This window comes from Calypte anna, chromosome 1 (genome assembly GCF_003957555.1).
Source record: "Calypte anna isolate BGI_N300 chromosome 1, bCalAnn1_v1.p, whole genome shotgun sequence".
NCBI classification, from domain to species: domain Eukaryota; kingdom Metazoa; phylum Chordata; class Aves; order Apodiformes; family Trochilidae; genus Calypte; species Calypte anna.
The window spans coordinates 82654957-82675434 of NC_044244.1; positions in this window are offsets into that span (position 1 = coordinate 82654957).

Genomic DNA, 20478 nt, shown 5'->3' on the forward strand with positions numbered 1-20478 from the left:
TCCTTTTTCTTTCTGGTGCATCAGGATGAGTGCATTTCAGCTAGGCCTTCCCTGGTACTTCTAGCAGGTGCATGCTCTTCTGAAAGCTACCTACAAGAACAACCACCCCATCAGCCAGCTGCAGGATGCTCTTCTCGTACCTCAAGGAAAGGTAGTTCATCCACCCTCTCCTGCTCCCCTAAGCAATTAAGGTAGCAGTCAGGGGACAAGTTGTAATGTTGCCCCTTTTCCAACTGATCCATGGCTACAACCCAGAACCACCCCCTGAAGCAAACAACCGAGAGAACTGCTCTTCTACACAAGCACAGGCCAGATACCCTCCGGGTCGTGCCACAATCCTTGGCAGTGTCCGAGTGTGGCCTCCTTCACTGTAGGCACATGACCAGACTTCTCAAAGCTGTGCAGGTCTGTGGGTTAGGAGGAGGACAGGTATCCTGCAGGAGGTATAGACAGGTCATGTGCCTAGAAGGCTGTGTGTGTTTAATTGGGAGTGTCTGATCTGCTGAGAGCTCTGTGATACGCTAAGCGTGATCAAAGGCAGCCAGGTGTGCCACACAGATTGTCTGCCTGGGTTCAGAGAACCAGCTCCAAGTGGCATTTATGTGACTGAGAAGGGCTGATCAGCTACAGGGAAGAGGGTAAATGGCATCATTCTCTTCTCCTGGGTGTTTGGTCAGAGCTGTTCTTTTAAAGAGAGCTGCTGATGGTGGGTGATAACAAAAGCAAACACACACAGCAGTATCTGATACTCACGAGAACATCCTCTACACTGCAGGGAGGACAGTATTAGTTACAAGTTAAGGCGGCTGTGATTACAATCAAGCCAGTTAGTAGATGAGCACTGCTGGAGGAAAAATCCTCACTCATTTTAAACCCCCAGACCTCAGTGCAGTTGCTGCTGCAGCCAACTAGGCTGTTTCTCGCAGAGCTGTTGAGCTGCCAGGTCTGCCCTGGCCATCAGGGAACTGTACCTTCTCTTTCCTTCTAGTGCCCTGGCTGCAATTGACAGCCTAGGTATGCTACACTAGAAAGGGCAGCTGCTTGGGAATTAGGTGTGGATGTGTGGAGGTGTCACCCAAGCCTGAAGTCTACTCACCAGACAGCTTACCCCTTGATGCTGCTTCTGGCACTGTCCATGGGCCAGGACTTCGCTCACCCAGTTGGCAGGGGAAAAACCCACACGAGCTAGTTCAGGGCACACGAAGACAAAACAGGCATGGGATATCCAAGCAGGTTCATGGTGATATTCAAAGCAGAGAAGATTTGAATGGGAGTGCACTCTCCCACAGCACTATTTCTTAAGACCCCAGAGAATGAGTTTGGAGAAGGCATTTAGAGAATATCCGAATAATCATATAATGATTGCACTGTAAATGGCCACCCAGAAATACGATCTTCCTCTGAGCACATTCTCACCTTCCCTACAAGCTCTAATGGTGCTGGTGGAAGCTGAGCTGCAGGAGCTCCTGGCTTCATCAGTGTTTGTTTAAGGATCACCAGGGAACTCTCTCCTCTTCTTGCATGCATCTGTATTTCTGTATAAATACACAGAGAAGTCCTGTTGGGTTGGCTGTGGTAGCGATACCAAATCCACATGACTGCACAGGCTGGGGCATGCAGGATCTGGGATGGGCACAAGGCCATTCATGAGGGTTGCACACTGTTCCTGCAAACTTCCCTGTGCACCCAAAGCCTCAGTCCCGTGTGTGCTTAGGACATGAACTTCACTTGATGTCGGTGAATTATACACCCAGAATCGGCAGAACTAAGAGCCAACAGAGTGCCAAATTTTATGCAAATTTACTATTTGTTTGGCTGCTCAGATACCAATCAGGCTGTCTCTAAGGCCACCACTATATGATCTGATTTTTTAAGGCATTAAGGGCCTGAGGTAACTGCCAAGAACAGAATGTGCAAAGCGATCCATGTCCCATAGACTAGCTGCAGGAGGATGGACTGGGCTGGGGAGAGCTGTGCACCAGCACCTAAGAAATAACAACCTGCAGATGGAAGTTGTTAAGGGTTTCTCTCACCACTCTGAGGAGTTAGCATGTGGAGAGAACTCTGCTTTTCTCCAGTGGGTTTGGGCATAGCCACCGATGAGATCACTGCTTCCCCTGAGTCTGCTGCCTTGCTGGACTGAAAGAAAGCAAGTACCTAGGGCAAGGAAATGTGTCTCAGTGCAGGGCAGGAGGAGGAGGGTGGACAATTACTTTTGGTCTAGTGGTGAAAGAGAAGGGCCCAGTACAGAGCAAAGTGGGGACTTGTCCAGCTTGACAACAGTTCTGCCCATTAGTGCCGTTTGTGGGGGAAAAATTTGACTGAGAGGCTGATGGTCACACACAGGAACTTTGGGTGACGTGACCTACAGAAAGGTCTGAAGGTGGCTGTGGATGATGCTGCGATATGCAGCAGAGGAAGGAGAGAGGGAGAGAGGAGAGAGACTGTCACAGCCTGTGGGACCAAGTGCTAATTATAAGATGACAGAAGTGTGCAAAATGGCCTGAAGTAGTTACTATTCGTGGGCTGCCACTGCAAACAAATGGGGCTGGGCCTCCTTGGGCTAGCATGCTCGGGAGCTGGAAAAGGGCAGCTGCTCAAGAGCTTGGCACCAAGCCTGCATCACACACAACAGGTGAGAGAGGGCAAGGAGGAAAACAGGCAGCAAGAGCTGCCCTAGCCCTGCAGGCTGTGAGCAAGGGTCTGGGTAGCACCATTGGCATTTTACACCTCTCTGGGAGATGCAGGGAGGCTCAAAAGGGAGAGGAGTGGCCCTTGAGAACTGCCTTCAGTGTCCCAGCAGCGTGAGTGCAGGGCTGAGGTCTCCTCCATGCCAGCTTCCCAGTCCTGCAGGGCACTGCCTTAGAACTGTCCTCTGATTTTCTGCCTGGGAGATTCAGGAGAAACACTGGCTCAAGCAAAACCTGTAGTCTCCCGGAACAAAGTATGAGAAAAAAATAAGTATCAAGACTTCCTCCTTCCCTTCCTTGCCCCCCTCCCCCCCCAACCCCAAGTGTAGGGTGGCAAGGGATTAGCCTTATGGACATATGTGGTTGTCATTCTGAGTGACTGCATCTGAGCAGATTAATTGCATATAGCTATGCAAGCTGAGGTAACTAAATCTAAAAAATAATGAACAGCTAGGCACTGAGAAAGGAAATACATACTGAAATAACCTCCATGCAAATGCAGCCAGGGTCTCTGTATTATTTTCTTTAATATCGGTTTGACAGGTGTGTAATAAAAATTGTGGGGGTGTCTGCACAGCTCACTCTCAGCTAAATGATGTGGAAAAGAACAGCTGTTAAGATAGGTGAGTGTAAATAGCACGTGCAGATGGAAAACCCAGAAGTGTCTGAGAGGGCATTTTCCCCAAACTGATCTTGCTGAAGAGGAAAGCAGCCATCAGTCCTCAGCTGATAATGCTGAAGAGGATGGCAGCCATCGGCAGCCATCAGCTGGATTAAACAGTAACCAGGGAACAACTGAGACAATTCTAAAACAAAGAATGAGTTGGTCTGAAAAGCTGTATAAAAGAAGCATAAAAACTTTTAATAGAGCAGGAAGAGGCCTGGGACTGGGAAGAGACCAGCAGCCAAAACCCTATCTGGCACATCACAACCTCTGCTGAGACCAAACATAGCAGCTTTGCACCATCCGTAAGACGCTGCCAGAGTCCTGGTAATGGGTTGCAGCAGTTTGTTTAGGAATCTGCAAGAGTTTATTGGTGTTTTCAAAGTGTCTAACACTGTTCTTGAACTCCTGTATTGCTGATATAAATCCTGAATGTATAGTTCACTGACTGTCAGTTAATTACATGTCCTTAATAAATCAATAAACCATTTAATCCTTATTTGGTTTAACTTACGTGAGCTGAGTCATTTTTCCCTCCAACAATAAACTGTTGATGTAAGTTTTTGAACAGTTTTAGCAGAAGAAGGCTTAAATGCTCAGTGGTCAAGAAAAGATTCACTTTACGTTGAACTGGAGAGTAGGAACAGGACAAGGGATGGTTTTTGGGATGGACTGGCTGGCAGGTGAAGACAGTGTTTGATAACTAGGATAAATGGTGGGTGGTATAGAGTTCCTCTGGCCAACCACAGCCACCAGTGGTGAAACTTGCTGGTTATCAACAGAATTCTGATGGAGGCAAAGGCAACTTGTGAAGGCAGCAGAAGTAAAATCATATATCCAGAATTTCTCTTTTTGAATGATACAGGAAAAATTACTCTCATCTCCTCACTGAAAATAATATGAAAATACATTCATGCACAAAGTCCACCCTGTTTTCCGTGGCACATCCGGAAGTGACCACCATACAAGGAAGAAGCATCACCCAGAAACTAGCTATGGATCTGGCAAGAACAGCCCATGTTTTGTGACAACAGGCACCTGAAGTCCTTACAGGGGTGGCAGCTAGCTTCCTGGTATGTAGCTGCTGTGCTCAAGAAACCATGTGAGCTCCCCACGAGCCAGCAGCAGCAGCAAGTTTAGGTGACTGATTTGGCTTCACCCCTGCTGGTCCAAACAAAGTGGTCCCTATTTGGCTCCTACTGGATACAGCAGAACTGTGAACCATTAAAACAAACCATCCCTCATTTTCTGTCTTGGTAGCAAGAGCACAAGGCTTCACTATCCACTGCCTCCTAACCATGGTTTGTAAGTGGTTTCTGATGGCAGGTTGAATTTGTGCCCTAGCTTGCTCTGCTGCCCCAGTTAGAGGTCTGCTGTCTTCAGGGCCAGCCAGTCAGGGATGTTCAGCACAAAACTAAGCTGAAGAACAAGAACTAAAAAAACTCCGAAACTATTTTGAGGCCTGCTCTAACAGAGTTTTAAAAGAAAAACAAAATCAGAGTGGAAAAACATTTCTATCTTTAGCCATCAGGAGCAAGGCTTATCTAAGCAACACCACACAGGAGCTGGCAAATGGGAATGGTAAGTTACAGTTCGACTTGTTCCTAAACATCTTCTATTGACTGTTCAGTCAGAGCCATGGTGGAATGCTACATGATTTACAGTGCCTGACAAAAGCCCTTCTCCTTCTCCTCATGGGAGGTCCATTCCCTAAAACAACTCACAGATGTCTGTGATAATTTTAAAGATTATTCCAGCATTTTCCACACTAAAAGTTCTCACCGACTGAAGGTGGATGACTTTCCAGTCAGTAGTAGGCTTTCCAGTGTGGGCTTCCTGGTGGTCTTTGCGTTGGTTTGGATTGCCAGGTTCCCCTGCAATGTCCTGCAAAGACCACTGCACCCTCACCTGCAACACAGTAAAATAATACATGTGAAAAATCAACACATTTTGGCTGACGAATCATAGAATCATAGAATTGACTGGGTTGGAAGGGACCTCAGAGATCATCGAGTCCAACCCTTGATCCACTACTGCTGCAGTTGCTAGACCATGGCACTGAGTGCCACATCCAGTCTCTTTTTAAATATCTCCAGGGCCGGAGAATCCACTACTTCCCTGGGCAGCCCATTCCAATGCTTGATCACCCTCTCACTAAATAAATTCTTTCTAATATCCAACCTAAATCTCCCCTGGCACAACTTGAGACCCTGCCCTCTTGTCTTGCTGAGAGTCGCCTGGGAAAAGAGCCCAACCCCCCCCCTGGCTACACCCTCCTTTCAGGGAGTTGTAGAGAGTGATGAGGTCTCCCCTGAGCCTCCTCTTCTCCAGGCTGAACAGCCCCAGCTCCCTCAGCCTCTCCTCATAGGGTCTGTGCTTGAGTCCCTTCACCAGCCTGGTTGCCCTCCTTTGGACCTGCTCCAGGACCTCGATATCCTTCCTAAACTGAGGGGCCCAGAACTGGACACAGTACTTGAGGTGTGGCCTCACCAGCGCTGAGTACAGGGGCAGAATCACTTCCTTGGACCTGCTGGCCATGCTGTTCCTGATACAGGCCAGGATGCCATTGGCCTTCTTGGCTACCTGGGCACACTGCTGGCTCATGTTCAGCTTCCTGTCAATCCAGACTCCCAGGTCCCTTTCTGCCTGGCTGCTCTCAGCCACTCTGTGCCCAGCCTAGAGCTCCCCATGGGGTTGTTGTGGCCAAAGTGCAGGACCCGGCACTTGGCCTTGTTGAACCTCATCCCACTGGAATCAGCCCAACTCTCCAGTCTGTCCAGGTCCCTCTGCAGAGCCCTCCTGCCTTCCAGCTGATCCACACTTCCCCCCAGCTTAGTGTCATCTGCAAATTTGTTGATGATGGACTCAGTCCCCTCATCTAAATCATCAATGAAGATATTGAACAGAACTGGGCCCAACACTGATCCCTGGGGGACACCACTAATGACCAGCTGCCAACTGGATGCAGCACCGTTCAGCACCACTCTCTGGGCCTGGCCCTCCAGCCAGTTCCTAACCCAGCACAGGGTGCTCCTGTCCAAGCTCTGGGCTGACAGCTTTTTCAGGAGAATGCTGTGGGATCTTTCTCCCACACTCAAAATTGAGTTATTGTGACGAAAGACATCATGCATCTGTGATGGGAACTCTCACTACCTGCGAACTCTCACTACCTCACTATTTACATCAGTTACCCTGATGTAAATTTGGTGCTGTGGAAGCCATGATGGGATCTGAAATTCCCTTTTCTCTTTTAACTAGTCCTGTGCTGACCACAGCCTGAGAGGCTTGCACATACAGGCCAAAGAAGGAGATGCACATCTGATAGGAGTTTAAAAAGTCTTTCTCAATATAATCAGTAGGAGTTAGGGACCAGACCTGTGTGGATTATTCTAAAAGCTGTATGAGCCTCAGCTTGTATTTTTAGATGCTTGTGTATCTTGGAAAATCTGCTTTGACTTTACATGGTTCAGACTTTCTGCTCAGATAGCAGAATACTTTTGACATGGGCGTTTGTACCAGACTCACATCAAGGTGGATCCGTTCTGCGGAGTCATGACAAGAGGCAGGCACTTGTGTCACTGGTGTCCACAGATCCATCAGGCAAGTCACAGAAACTATCAATTCTGGTGAAATAAGATGCCACAAGTTAAGGGCAAAGTGAAGTGAACGCCATAAGCAAACCACTCCATCATGTCTGGTCTAACAATGGGACAGGTGGAGGAAGACAGAGTATGAGATGCTGCTGCTGTTATTTACATAAGGTAATACTTTTGGTTTTCTGTTATTTAAATCCTATTTATCAGCAAAATAACACAAACCCTTGGAGGATATAATCGTGACAAGACCCCCAAGTCAGCTAGAGTTTTGAGTTGCACTTTTTTTATCATGGGAAACATCCTCAAAATGCCAAAATGCAAATCTGTTTTTCTACATGTTGAAAATATTCCCCAGGCAACCAGGACTGGGAAGTGAACAGAAATTCCCTTCTCTCCCCAGCCATATTTCCTTTTGAAAAAGCAGTCAATAATCAAAGATTAGCTTCTATTACCTGATGTTCACAGCACTTCACAAATGAAAACACAATACTAAAATGGCTTAGCAAATTTTTCTTACAATCTAGTTTTGTCGATTTTAAGAACATGAGACTGGCAACGCCTGGAATGCACCAGAGGTCCATTTCATCCAGCATGCTCTTCTCCAGGAGCAAGTATTTAGAAAAAAACACCTGAGAACAAGGCAAGTAGAGAGTGACTGATGTGACCTCCCAGGTGCCAGCAGGCTGCCACTTTAGGATTTCCCAAGCCAGGGAGTACTCTGACAGCTAAGTAGACTGGGCGTAGTCCCAAACCTAATTTGTCTCTCTCTTTGGAGGGGCAGTTTGTATCGGGCACAGTGCACCTCACCCTCCAGCTGGTCAGTGTGCCTGAGTGAGCTTTAGAGGCCACCAGCTGCCCAGAGGTGAGGGAAAGTGGTTTAAAGCCATCTCTGCTGTTGCTGTGTAAGTCACCATCAGCCTCAGGGAGCCCCACGGATAAGCCTTCCTGTGGGGCATGCAGTAACAAGCAGAATTCAGAGGACACATGCAGTCACCCACATGGCAACACCACCAAACCTATGAGCCTATGACATACAACCACAGAAAGAGTTCTGAATCTTCAGCTCTGAGCTCTTTCTTCATCCACAGCCTCCTAGCACATAGGATCAGGTTGGAAAAGACACATAAGATCATCCAGACCAACCTTTGACCCAACTCTACTAACCTAGCTCTACCAGCACACTGCGAAACCGTGTCCCTAAGCTCCCTATCTATATGGTTTTCAAACACATTCAGGAATGGTGATTCAACCACTTCCCTGTTGCAGTGCCTAATAATCCTTTCTGTGAAGAAAAGGGGGAGCTGCCTCTCATTTTCCAGCTGAGGTGACTGATGGAGGTAGCCTGCATGTCACCTGTGGTGACCCACTGACTCATAGTCCTTCACTGCTGCACTGTGAGACCTGCCACATGGAAAGACACACTCTGCTAGGCACATACTTAATTTATAAGTGCAAATTAATTGAATGATGGGTTGGTTAGCAAAGCCCATGGTCTGTATTGTACTCAAAATTGCCATCTGGAAAAAGACTGGTGTAGTTAGTAAGACGGGTGCTCTGTTAAATCTGATACCTTTGTCAAAGAATCTGTCTCATTACTAATGAGACACAATTTAACAATGTATTTTATTCTCCAAGAGAACGTTTTTGAGATGGCAAGGTTTGGTCATTAGGATGGTGATTGATGTGCTTCATTTTCATGACAAGCAGTAGGATGAATATCCTGTTATAAATGGAAAGCAAATAGTTTACTCAAAGAGCTTTAAATGTCATCAGACTCTTAGAAAATGCATGTCAGTAGGTCTCATGTGACTCTGAAAGCAGTGTGGCTGTTTAATGTAACTTTTGCCTCCACTTAGGCCCACTGGTTGTTGCATATGACTGGGAGCAGCTATCTTTATACTGACAGCCTTGTTCGAGGTCACAGAGGCTCTGACCTGCCTCTGAACTGAAAGTCTGAAGCACTGGACAGATACTGCTGTTTCAGTTCTTCCATGTTTATCTCAGGGATCAGGTTTCCAGGAATCTGCTTCGGTTGAGTTCTCATAACAAAACAGCACAGGAAAGCCACCTTCAGGTGCTCATAACAGGCCTGTCAGTCCCTCGTCCCCCCTCAGCTACAAAGCACATTAAGGAGTATATAAATGTATATACATTTTTATGGCCCCATTTCTGGCAGGGTAGCTACATGGGAAGCTGGTGGCAGAAGAAAGAGCATAACCAGTGTTTTGCTGCCTCGGGTAGGGCTTTCTGCTGCTGGTGACCCCATCCTGACTCACAAGCAGGCATCAGGGAGATGGGCACAGCCGGGAGCCTTGCACAGACCCACGTGCAGCTGCCCAAAGCCCATGTCTGCTGGACTCATGGGAGGCAACTGTGCAGATCTTGCCTCAGGACTCCCACAGAGCAAAATGCTTTCTAGGTTTTGATGAACAAAGTCCAGCAGCATTGTTTTTATATGGTAGGAAGGTCCTCATTTCACCCGTGGGAGAAATGATGGGTTTGCCTACAAGGAGATGCTCTAGAAACCTAATCTGAATGAACTTTGCATTTTTAAAAACTTAATTAAATCATATTAAAGCCCCACGTGGGCATTTCAACTTACAGGTATGGTTTTTTCTCTGCAGGATACTTCCCTTCCAAAGCACATAATGGAATATTTAACTTAGCCCATCCTATTTCTTACAACAGGTGTCCACTCAATGCAGTTGATTTACCTATTTGAAATTCACATTTTTGGTCCAATTAGATGAATTTTCTCCTTGGTTTTCCTTTGTAAAGAAGCCCTTCAAGAGACAGGAGAAGGTTCTTGTTTGGGTTCATTCAAAAGAAGTGCCAACAGCAGAAGTAGGGGAACCCAGACATACACAAGTATTCAGGGGAGCAACGTTTCTCTCCCCTACCTTTCTATCACTGCTGCAAATGTTTGCTGTGGTCCAGCCCTACTGCACTGTTCCTCTAGCCCTGTTACACTGGGCTCTGCAACAGACCTGAATTGCAGAGAAAGGCAGGAAGAGTGACCTAGCAGATGTCTTGCCTAGCTGCAAACAACACTGTGTAGAAAATTCATGAAAATGCCACAGTCCTTCGAGGCTGCAAAGTCTGGGGATCATTTATTCTGCCCTTCCAGCATAACACTGACAGTATAATTTCATTTCATTACTTCTTCAGGCAGCCTGATAGCTTATCTTTGACTGAAGAATAAAGTTAGGTGCTTGCTGCAGTCAAAATTGTTTCAGACATTTTGTTGGATGTGTGTTTTCTATTGAAACCAATTTTCCTTTTAGTAAACTACTTTTTTATAATCTTTTCCCCTCTGCCAAGCATGCCTTTGTGCAAATTCATAGTCATTGCCTTCCTGGGGATGCAGCTTTGGTCTTACAGGAGCTCAAAAAAACCACCAACCAAACAAACAAAACTGAGGAGAAAACCCCATTTTTTCCAGGGGTCTGAAATTATTGCACCAGTGTGAATGCAGATTTCTGCTAAGGGCAAACACATCTCCTACTGTAACTGCTATATCTAAGTTCTTGAGCACATACAGCGGCTCCATTTGTCTACCTCACCATACCAGCAGTGAAGCTGGAGCAGGAACATCAAAGCCTGCAAGCTTTACAGGGTGGTCCCAGCCTCAGGCTGGAGCCAAAAGGAGAATCTGATGGGCAACTTCAAGGCAGTTACATGAGTAATGAATTCAGTCTTTACTCTCATCCTGATGGCAGGGTGAGGTTGGGTTGTGCAGAGACATTCAAATACACATTGGAATAAAGCACAAAAATGACCACGACAGAAAAATGGAGAATAGCATCTATAATATAGATAATTCACTTACAAATATTGGAGTCTTATTGGACTAGACTTACCATGCTGCACTGTCTCAGAATTCTAGGATCATCAGTAACACTCAGAATACATATAAGAAGTTTTTTAGTGATGGATCTTAACATGATACCAAGGATAAGAAGGGGTATTTATTACCTTTCTCCAAGGCAGAAAACGAGAGAGAGGTAAAAATGGCTTGACCTTGATCACACTAGATAGATGTTTACTTACAGAACTAAGTGCAACACCCAGAAGTCAAAGGAGAGTCACCACGTTTGGTGCCTTGATTCACAGACCCATCCAGCCAAAGCTCAATGGGTTCACAGCAGACACGAGCCCAGTCATTAGATACAGCTCTGTGAGAATGATCTTCTTGAGCAACACTCTTAGACATCCACCCATCTCACTCTCTCTATACCAAAATCCTTTGGGCCCAGACCTTTTTCTCAGCCTGCCAGTTCTCTATCTGGAAAACTACAGCATCCTGACAAGCCCTGTAGAAACCACGCAGGAGTTGTTATTAACCTGTCAGGGACTTAAATGTAGACCTTTATTATAGTACCCTTACATGAAGCTGAATAGAACACAGCATACTGAAGTGAGTCTATGACAAATGCATTACATATGCCTAATTTTCTCATTTTCCATAGGAGAGAGTCGGAATAATTCTTTCTGAGAAAATGAGTTTTAGCTTTTCTCATTAGCTTTTAATAATCTTTAGTGCATGGATCAGGAGGAAAGCACTTTGAGTAATTGTGGCTGAAATTAAAATGACTAAAAGCTAAAAACTGAGAGCAGGAGGGAAGGTGCCACTGTTCCAGAGAAGTTTCCAGCCTCATAATAGTCTTGGCTGCAGAAGTAGTTTAAAAATGGCAGAAAGTGGCAGAGCCAGACAAATCCTTACCCAAGTAGTGGAATGGGCTGTTCAGGTCATGCTATGATTCTCACAGGCTGATCTAGTGTAAATAACCAACTTAAAAATGAAGGGCTTGGGTTCTGTCACTTTTGGCCTTGGGTTAAGTAAATTTATATCTCTCTAGTGAGTTAACTTCATGGTGACACTGGACCTCTGAAGTCTCCCATGGTCTAAGGCAGATAAAGGGGCATGTTCATAGCATGGGGCATCCTTTGTACCTGTTTGCATCTGACATCTGACCTAAGGGATGATCCACTTTCCCCCAAACCCCATCTCCATTACTCTGTGCCCTATATGTTGGAACTGGAATAAGCCGAGGGGAAACTGAGCACAAGGTTGCAGTCTCCTACTGATTAAAAAAGAGTAAATTAGAGGCAGGTCAGAAGTTTTCACATGTTCTTCTCAGGCCTAGAATTTGCAGTAGATGCATACTACTCCTAGGAGTTGCATCAAGGTCTTTAGAGTACTACTTAGTCTGAGTTGCTGCCAGGTACCAGCACCATACAGTCTGAGTCAGTGTCAAGATGGACTGTGTACCCTGTCATCTACACACTGCATGATCTACTTGAGATGGGGCTTGTCTGTACAGCAGCAGAAGCCACAATCAAAGGAACATATCCTTCAAAAAGAAATTAGTTATCCAGACAATTTTTTTTTCTGACATAACTTAGTCAACCCCAGGGCTTTCACAAACTCTCTTTTTTCCCACACTCCTATCCAGCTCAGCTTCACGAGCAAAAATGTAGGCCAAATGCTCTGAGCCAGCAAATCCTTTTTTGTTTATGTAAGAGCAATTAAATATATACAATTGACCCTACGCAATGAATGTTGCAGCACACAATAGCCATTGGAAGCATACCACACTTTATTTTGAGCTGTTTTAAGGGGAAGTGGGAGATGTGTTTGGTCATGCACAATCCAGTGCACGGGCAGAGCTTTGGGAACTTGAAGTGAAGGTCACCCTTATGTACATCCATGCAGCATCATCTGCCTTACCCTAGTCTGCAGCAACAGGACACTGGCCCAGATTATGGCAGAGGCACACACATGAAGTTCATGAAGAGCAGAGGGAGAAGGAGACAGCCTGTTGCAGGACACCAAAACTCAGCGAGGCAGCTCTTCCACACAGAGCTATGGGTACCACGAAGGTTCCTGGACTGCTGTTTGTCACACCGTGTGTGAAGGAGAAACTGAGACTCATGGAAGATGATGCCACTTGTCATGTATATCCTATGGCAGATGAGCTGTAATTCTTTGTCTGTACGATGTTAGAAGGCGGGGGTGGTGTTTTAAAAGATATTTTCTATACTGGAGCTAAGAATGGCAAGTTTCACAATGAAGCTGTTGTTCTATTAAAAAGTGAATCAGTGTGTTTGCAGACCTGACTAAGACAGGGAAGTAATAAAACAAAAACAGTAAAAATTATCAGTAATTCTTCATTTATTAACGATGTTTCTAATCTATGCCTTTGACCCTTTGTTAATTTTACTTCTTTCTCTGTTGCTGTAACATTTAGAAAGTAACTGAAAATTTTATGCCAGCTGTTAGCTTATCATGTTTGCTTTACAACAGCCCAGGACAAAGGCCACTATATCATAAAATAAAAGTCCAGATCCATATTTAGACTTCTGAGTAAATGACTTGAATTTCAAATGAGCAGAGCTCGTAATACCTCTCACTGCTTTTAATAGAAACTCGAGGGTTCCCGAAAAATCAAGTCTTTTTTTTCAGACTGTCAGATATACTCATAGGGACATTCCTTCTTATGCAGAATTGAAGGCTCAGTCCTTCAGTGAACACCATGTCAGCAGTACAGTTATTGATCAGGGATAGGCATAGGAAGGTACACCCTTCCTTGGTATAGGAAGAGAACTCTTGAGGATACTTGTGGATTTTCTTTCAAATGATTTGAGGGACAGCTTTGTATCCCACTAGGTTGGTTTAGTACCAAAGGCTGGATCACTTAAGACTTCCATTGGCCTACGTAGCAGGCAGGACAGCAAAGGGGTGAGCTTCCTTGCTTGGTGTCACTCTTGCAGCAAAGCCCTGTTTTCTGCCTGTGGGCTACAAGCTGGTACAGAGGACAGCCTTGAGAACACACCATATCCACAGCAAGCAACACATCCAGGGTAAAACCAACCAGTGCTGGAAAAGTATTTGTTACAAAGCCGTGGCTGAAAGATGAGCTCTGAATGAGCATGGTCACATTTATGTATTGGTGCTTTTCACTGGCAAGGCTTTCCCTTCCAAGAAGAGAGAAGTTAAATCAATGGCAGATCCATTCAGGCTATCTCAACAGTATTTACATTTGGGAATTACAGTGACGGACTTGGCTAAGTGCAAAACAACTGCCCCTTGACACATATACATAACCACAACAATTGCACAGTCATGCCAACTATTGATCAGACACTAGCCTGAAAAGTTTCTTGGTGACTGTAGAAAGACTTCAATGCAGTTTGGCCACGGCAGGATTATGCAGAAGAAACAACATGAAATGAAGTTATGAGGTGGCGGATTAAAAATTAACTGAAGGAAATGCTTCATCAAATGCATAGTTAAAACCTGGAATGTGCTGCCAACAGTTCAGTGGAAGCCAAAAATACATTTTGAAAAATTATTTGGCAAAGTCATGGACAGATCTATTAAGAGCTATCAAACAGCAAGATTTGAGGGAGCTTTCTGGAGCCCACAGCCTGGCAAGTACCCCAGAGAATTACCACTACACACATGCCTCTCTCAGAGGGATCATACATCTGATACAAACCACCACTTAAGAGAAGATACTAGACAGAAGTTTAGAGTGACCTAATATAACAATTTTTCATTAAAAATCTTCTATGTTGGTGCTAATTTACATTAATGATGAAGGTTGTTAACCACAGTGGTTCAGAAACTGCTTCATACACAACCGAGCTATCCTTGCAGGACAGGCAACCTCAAGACACAAGCTCTGAACTGATGGGGAGAAAGTCATGTTCTTCCTGGGTAGATTTATCCAGCCATTACCTATGAGAAGACAGAACTTCTCAGGCACTTAGTTCACTTGGTGCAGACATGCCGTAAGGGGTTCACCCAGCTCAGGTGCAAAGGATTGTGACAGGCAAAGATATTGGTTCCAGGTGTCCCAAGTGCTTTTCCAGTGCCCAAAGACCTGATCCATTTTGCTTCTCAACTCAGGAGACAAGTGCAGGACAGGGAGGTGGTACTAAAGCAGGCAGAAAGTAACAATTACACAATTGGCTAAAAGGAGGTTGCAAACTTTTGCAGATCATCACATCATCCCCCACTAGAATTAAGAGTGCTCACCTCACTTTGGAAACCTCCTTCATTGGTGTGAGCAGTCTGCTCTGCACAAAAAACTGAACATGGCTGGGAATCCTGCTGCAAGAGTGGTTATTACTGCTGGTCAGACTCTGTTTTAGCAAGGAATTTGTCCCCTGACCTGCAAAATGGATTGGACTTGCATACACAGGTGAGGCAAAAACATGGAGTAACATGGTTAGCTGAGAATTTCACTGTAACATGACCCTTTGGCACAGAGATCTGCCTGCGTTAATGCCATTCCAGGCATGACAGATGGAAGGAAACGAGCTTTTAATGCTACTGCATTATGCTACTGCTCCCAAATGCAACAGACCCCAGACCACTGTGAATCCTAAGGGGGTTGCCTGACTACCGCACCCTCTATCTGCTACTGGCCATAGCCCTGTCCTCATGGGCAGGAAACTCCTGAGGTAACTCCTCAAGGAATGCCAACAGTAAGCCCAAGTGTAATTCCCAGTTCTGCCCCAGGATTTCTCATCTCTGCTTAAGGAACTGAAAAGGTGACATCTATGTGCCTCTCTTCTGTAAAGCAGGGTTTACAGCACTTCTTAACCCCTCAGGGACACGAGGACAACACAAAGATGCAAGGGAAGCTGTGAGGTGCTCAGATGTGGTGACATCAGAGACCACCACAGGACGAGTCAGGCAAGGCCCATGGATGGTGCCTGGGGTGACTTTTTTCCCTGATTTGCAAGGCAAGTGGCTGCAACTGAGGTTCAGTCTGACTAATGTGTGTTGATGTTAATCCAGGCTTTGTTGCTTCTGGCCTGCTCAAGCTTTGTTTCAGGAGGCCAGCAGAACAGATGGAGCCTGGAGTCAACTAGGCAGGACCTTGACTAGAAGGGACTCTCTACCTCCCATTCAGAAACCTCTTTGCACAGCAGCACAAGAACCTTGTCCTGGCACAGTCGTTGAGCTCAGTGCCAAAATCTCCCCGATCCACGCCACTGCTGGGAAAAATCAGCTTCTGAAAATTTTCCTGATTAACCATAAACTACATGTTCCAGAACAGCTTGTTCTACCTCAAGCCCTGTAGTTATTTCATCTAGTGGTGGGCTTTGGAGGAGCTACTTTATCACCAGCCGCAGTTAGCTGAACTGTTTCCTTCCTGTCATTGATTAAGGAGATAAAAGTCACTAAGCACAGATTTTCCTGAAGTCCTTGTGTGAAGCTCTTCCCCTCTGTATGCTCTGCACTTATGGTATTGCTTTGCCAACCATTGTTAAGGCTTCACCATTGTTCTTCATGTGCTGTCAATCACGGTTGCCAGTACACGCTGGCAAGCTTTGCAAAGATGAATATGCAATTGAGATCCTTAATTAACGCCACTGTAACATTCAGATGTATTCACTGGGGAAGGGACATGGGAACAAAATCAAGCAAGAAACCTAGCAAGAGGGGGGGAGGAGGGTGGACCCCTTCCAAGGATTTTATCTGCAAAAAGATCTAATTAAGATAGAATAATATGCAAGGCTCACTTACAAAGAAAATGAACGTCAAGAGAAGCTGAAGCTAACAACCAGCTGTCTCCTCTCTGAGACTTAAATGCATTAGCTCCAGAGGCAGAAGGAAAAGAAAAACAGGCTTAGGATTTGTGTATCAAAACAAGTGAAATCTACACACACTGGTATGACACTGCAAACCTTCCACTTCATTTGCATCAGAGAGGCAGGTCTGTTCACTAAAGAGAAATGTCCCTCTATTTGCCAGTGAAAAACATTGGATTAGCTGCCTGTTGTTGACAAATCCAGTCTTACTTTTCCACCTTTCCTTCAGCCCATCCCATCCCAGGCATCCTTTGAAGGGAAATGATGCCACATTGTTCACTGAGACCTCACAGGGGTAAGGGAACATGGACAGAAGTGTTAAACCACAATTTCAAAAGAGAAAGTAGGCTTTAGATAGTGATTTCAAATGTGCCTAAGAGAGTGAGGTACCTATGTGACCTCCTCAGGGAGGTGAATACTCAGTTCCTCTAGGGTGTGCCTACACTAAAAGGGGTTTTCCAACACATGTATATATATTTATCTTGCTAGAGCCATGACAAAAATATTGCAGTAATGGAGATGCCATCCATACCACTGGAGGAATTATTTTCCCAGCTACCTAAATAGACTAAGCTGTGTAACTAATTAATTTTTTTTTTCCCTTGCAAGCATAATTGAAGTAATGTACTTCAATACTGTCCAGTACTGGCCAGTATTGATATGAGTTTGATGTGTGCTCTCCTATGTATTCCTAACTAGTATACCCCAGACACAGAGAAAAATCTTCAGTGCAGAATAATGTGTATGTACATTATCAGTATCATCATGACTAGCAAGGGAAAAACAACCCCAAGGAAAAGTATTCACTCCAGTGTGAGAACTCCCACAGCTCTGCTGAAGACAGCAGCAATTTCAATTTTCCCACATTTTATTTAACTTATCCATTCAGGGGTCTGTCCTCAGCTCTCATGACCATGAGGACTACAATAGTTCCTTTGTGGCTGAGAAATTTCTACCTCTGTCTAAGCAATACCAGAAAATAAAGTCACACCCATCAACTAAAAATATCATGAAAGTACAATTCAATCCACAGAACTACAGGACAATGGAGAATCTGAGCAGCCTTCAGAGCACAAACTAACACAATGTGCCTGGATCCCTCAACAGTGACTTGTCAGTGATGCATAAATTTAATCCCAAGGACATAGAGTATTGTTGGAAGCCAGACAAACAACCAGATCAAAGAACTTTCCCTGCTGTATCTGTCTATTAAACAGATGTAAAATATGCTATTATAGATGGATTTGCTCAAAGGTTTGTTCTCCCCCCTTCCTTAGCTGAAGGATGGAAGGGAAAGCGTGCATTTCTGTAGTCTAGGAATCAGGATTAGATTTGCCTAAAAGTAGAACAAACCAAAAAATCAAGTTTTTTGGTGGGCTGACTATTTTCTGAAGGGAATTGACCAAGCCTGCATATGTTGCTATGCCCAGAGAAGTTGTAGCTGCCCCCTCCCTGGAAATGTTCAAGGCCAGGTTGGATGGAGCTTTGAGCAGCCTGGTCTAGTGAGAGATGTCCCGGCCTATGCAGGGGGGGTGGAACTGCATGATCTTTAAGGTCCCTTCCAACTCAAAACATTCTGTGATTCTATGATTCTATGATATGACTGAGAAGACTGGAACAGGTGAAAGATTATATATAATCTCTTGCCCTTGGAGACTTCACTTGAACTCTCTCAGGTCTGGCTGAGATTTAACCACTCTTTTGACAGCATTCCAGTCCATGCTCCAACATGGGCAATGGACCAAGAACTCAACAGCAAAGCAGGGAGTAAGAATTCCTAAATGCCGGTGTTGAGAGCTGCTCTAACTGAAAACACTTCCCCTGGTGAAGGGCAGTGAGAGTGACCTGGTCAATACCCTTCAGAACATACACAAAAATGAGATGAAACATTTAGATATGTGGAGGTCTTATCTTAAGAACAGGAGAGGGCAGCCACTAAAGCCAAACTAGTTTTGAACACAGGGATGAGCACTCCAAGTGCTGGAAGATATGTAAATACAAAATTAATAAAGGCAAAAGAGGCTAATGAAGTATTATTGTATATTTTATATGCACATGTGTAAGTCTTGTGCTATTCTCTAAAAAGGGGCAAATAGCATGTGAAGAAAACAAGCAGCTACAAAGCAATACCTGGCTTCACAACTGATACACCAATATGATTACCTCCCCTCACCCCAGCTTTATTTGGGAGAAATTACTTAAAATTTCTTCAGTTTTTAAGACTCGGGGATCTCTAATGGGTCATACATCAGCTGCAGCATAGTGTCTCTAGCCTTCTATTTAAGTAATACTTTGTTATGGTGAAGAGAACAAACATGGCCTAGCAACAGCAGACTGCACCCTCCACATTCACAAACCAGTTCTAGGCTTTTATCTGTTGCTGCAGTATGCTGATAAAAAAAAATACTGTCATGTATGTGATTATTAAGGCAATCATAAAATATGACATTGGTACAATAAACACAGATACACTGACTGGCAAAAGACATCTTTGTCTACATCACATCTGTGTTAGCTCTCTGACTGGCAAAACACATCTTTGTCATCAGTGGCATACCAGGATACTTTATCCTGAGTTTTACCCATATACTCAGGAATGTTTGACATGACTATAAATAATTCAGCGCTGACACATAGTTTTTTGAAAAGATTTAGTCTCAGTTATAGTGCAAGATAAAGCCAAGTGCCTGGTAGGAAGGAAACAGTATGAGAACCATGCTCTAAGCATTTTCTTTACCTGAGTGTTTAAACAGTGAAGATGGCACTTCTGAAACCATATCTTTGTGGGAAAATGCACCAAGCCGAGAAGCTGGAACAGGCAGAGCCTGCGGAAAATCCCCAGCACAGCACATCATCCCCTGATGGGAGAGCCAGCACCAAACAGTTAACACATTCCTGACCCAAAGACATTTCCTTTTCACAAGTCCTAGCTTGTGGAGGTCAGGATGATCTGAGACAATGTGCTTACAGGATATATCTCTCACTGGAATGCATTGCAGAAAACAGGGGTTAAAAAAATTTGATCTGTGGTATGAGGGGTGGGAAGTCTGCCTGCTCCCAGGGTACAAACAGAATGCAAAAAAGCCCAAAGAAGAGACTCCCAATGGGAAGTTTCTTACTCTTGTCCACAGTATCAGGCCCTTGAGACAAAAGAGATTCAAGAAAGAAAAAGGTCTAACTTTGTCCTTCCAGCCTGATAATGCTGAAGACCAAGTCTCAGCTCAAGGCTTAGTATTTGGTATTTCTGCTCATTCTAAAGAGGCCTCCTTGACTTATGACCTCCAGAGAAGGAATCTGGTAGATTTTGACTGGTAGAAAGCAGAGACAAGCTGTCCTTGGCTGATGCCCTTTTCACCATTTTGTGCAGGTCTTCAGAGCAGGAAGAGCAGAAAAAGCTGTTAAGACTAGGGCTGCAGATCTCCAGCCTCCAGTGTGCCATTTAGGGGAAATCCCTGTCAGCCACACATAAATGCCTCAGTGGCAAAGTGTGTTGCTGCATTTACAGCAACATCAACTTTCCTTCTGGAGTTCAAGGAGAAAATGCTGCAGAACAGGACTCCCCCCCCCTCCTTGGCTTTTTCCACTACCCTTAAGGGAAACTTGGGACAGCAAAAGAGAACGAAAACCAGCCTGTATCACCCTGCAGTGCACTGACCCCGTGCACACATGGCCAGAAGCTGACCTAAAGCACCTCTGTCCTTCCACGTGCCCTTGTGCAGGCACCTAATGTGTGACAGCTCTGTGATGCTCAGCTGGTCACCCAGCCTGACCCACAGCCAGACCTGGTGTCAGTACATGTTCTTTCCTGCTCGCTCTGATGCCTTGCTGGCTTTCCACTATCACAGAGCTCTTCATCAGTGGAAACCTGCTCCCATGGCTATGTGTCCCAGCCTTGCTCTACCAGGAGCCCAAGGAAGTT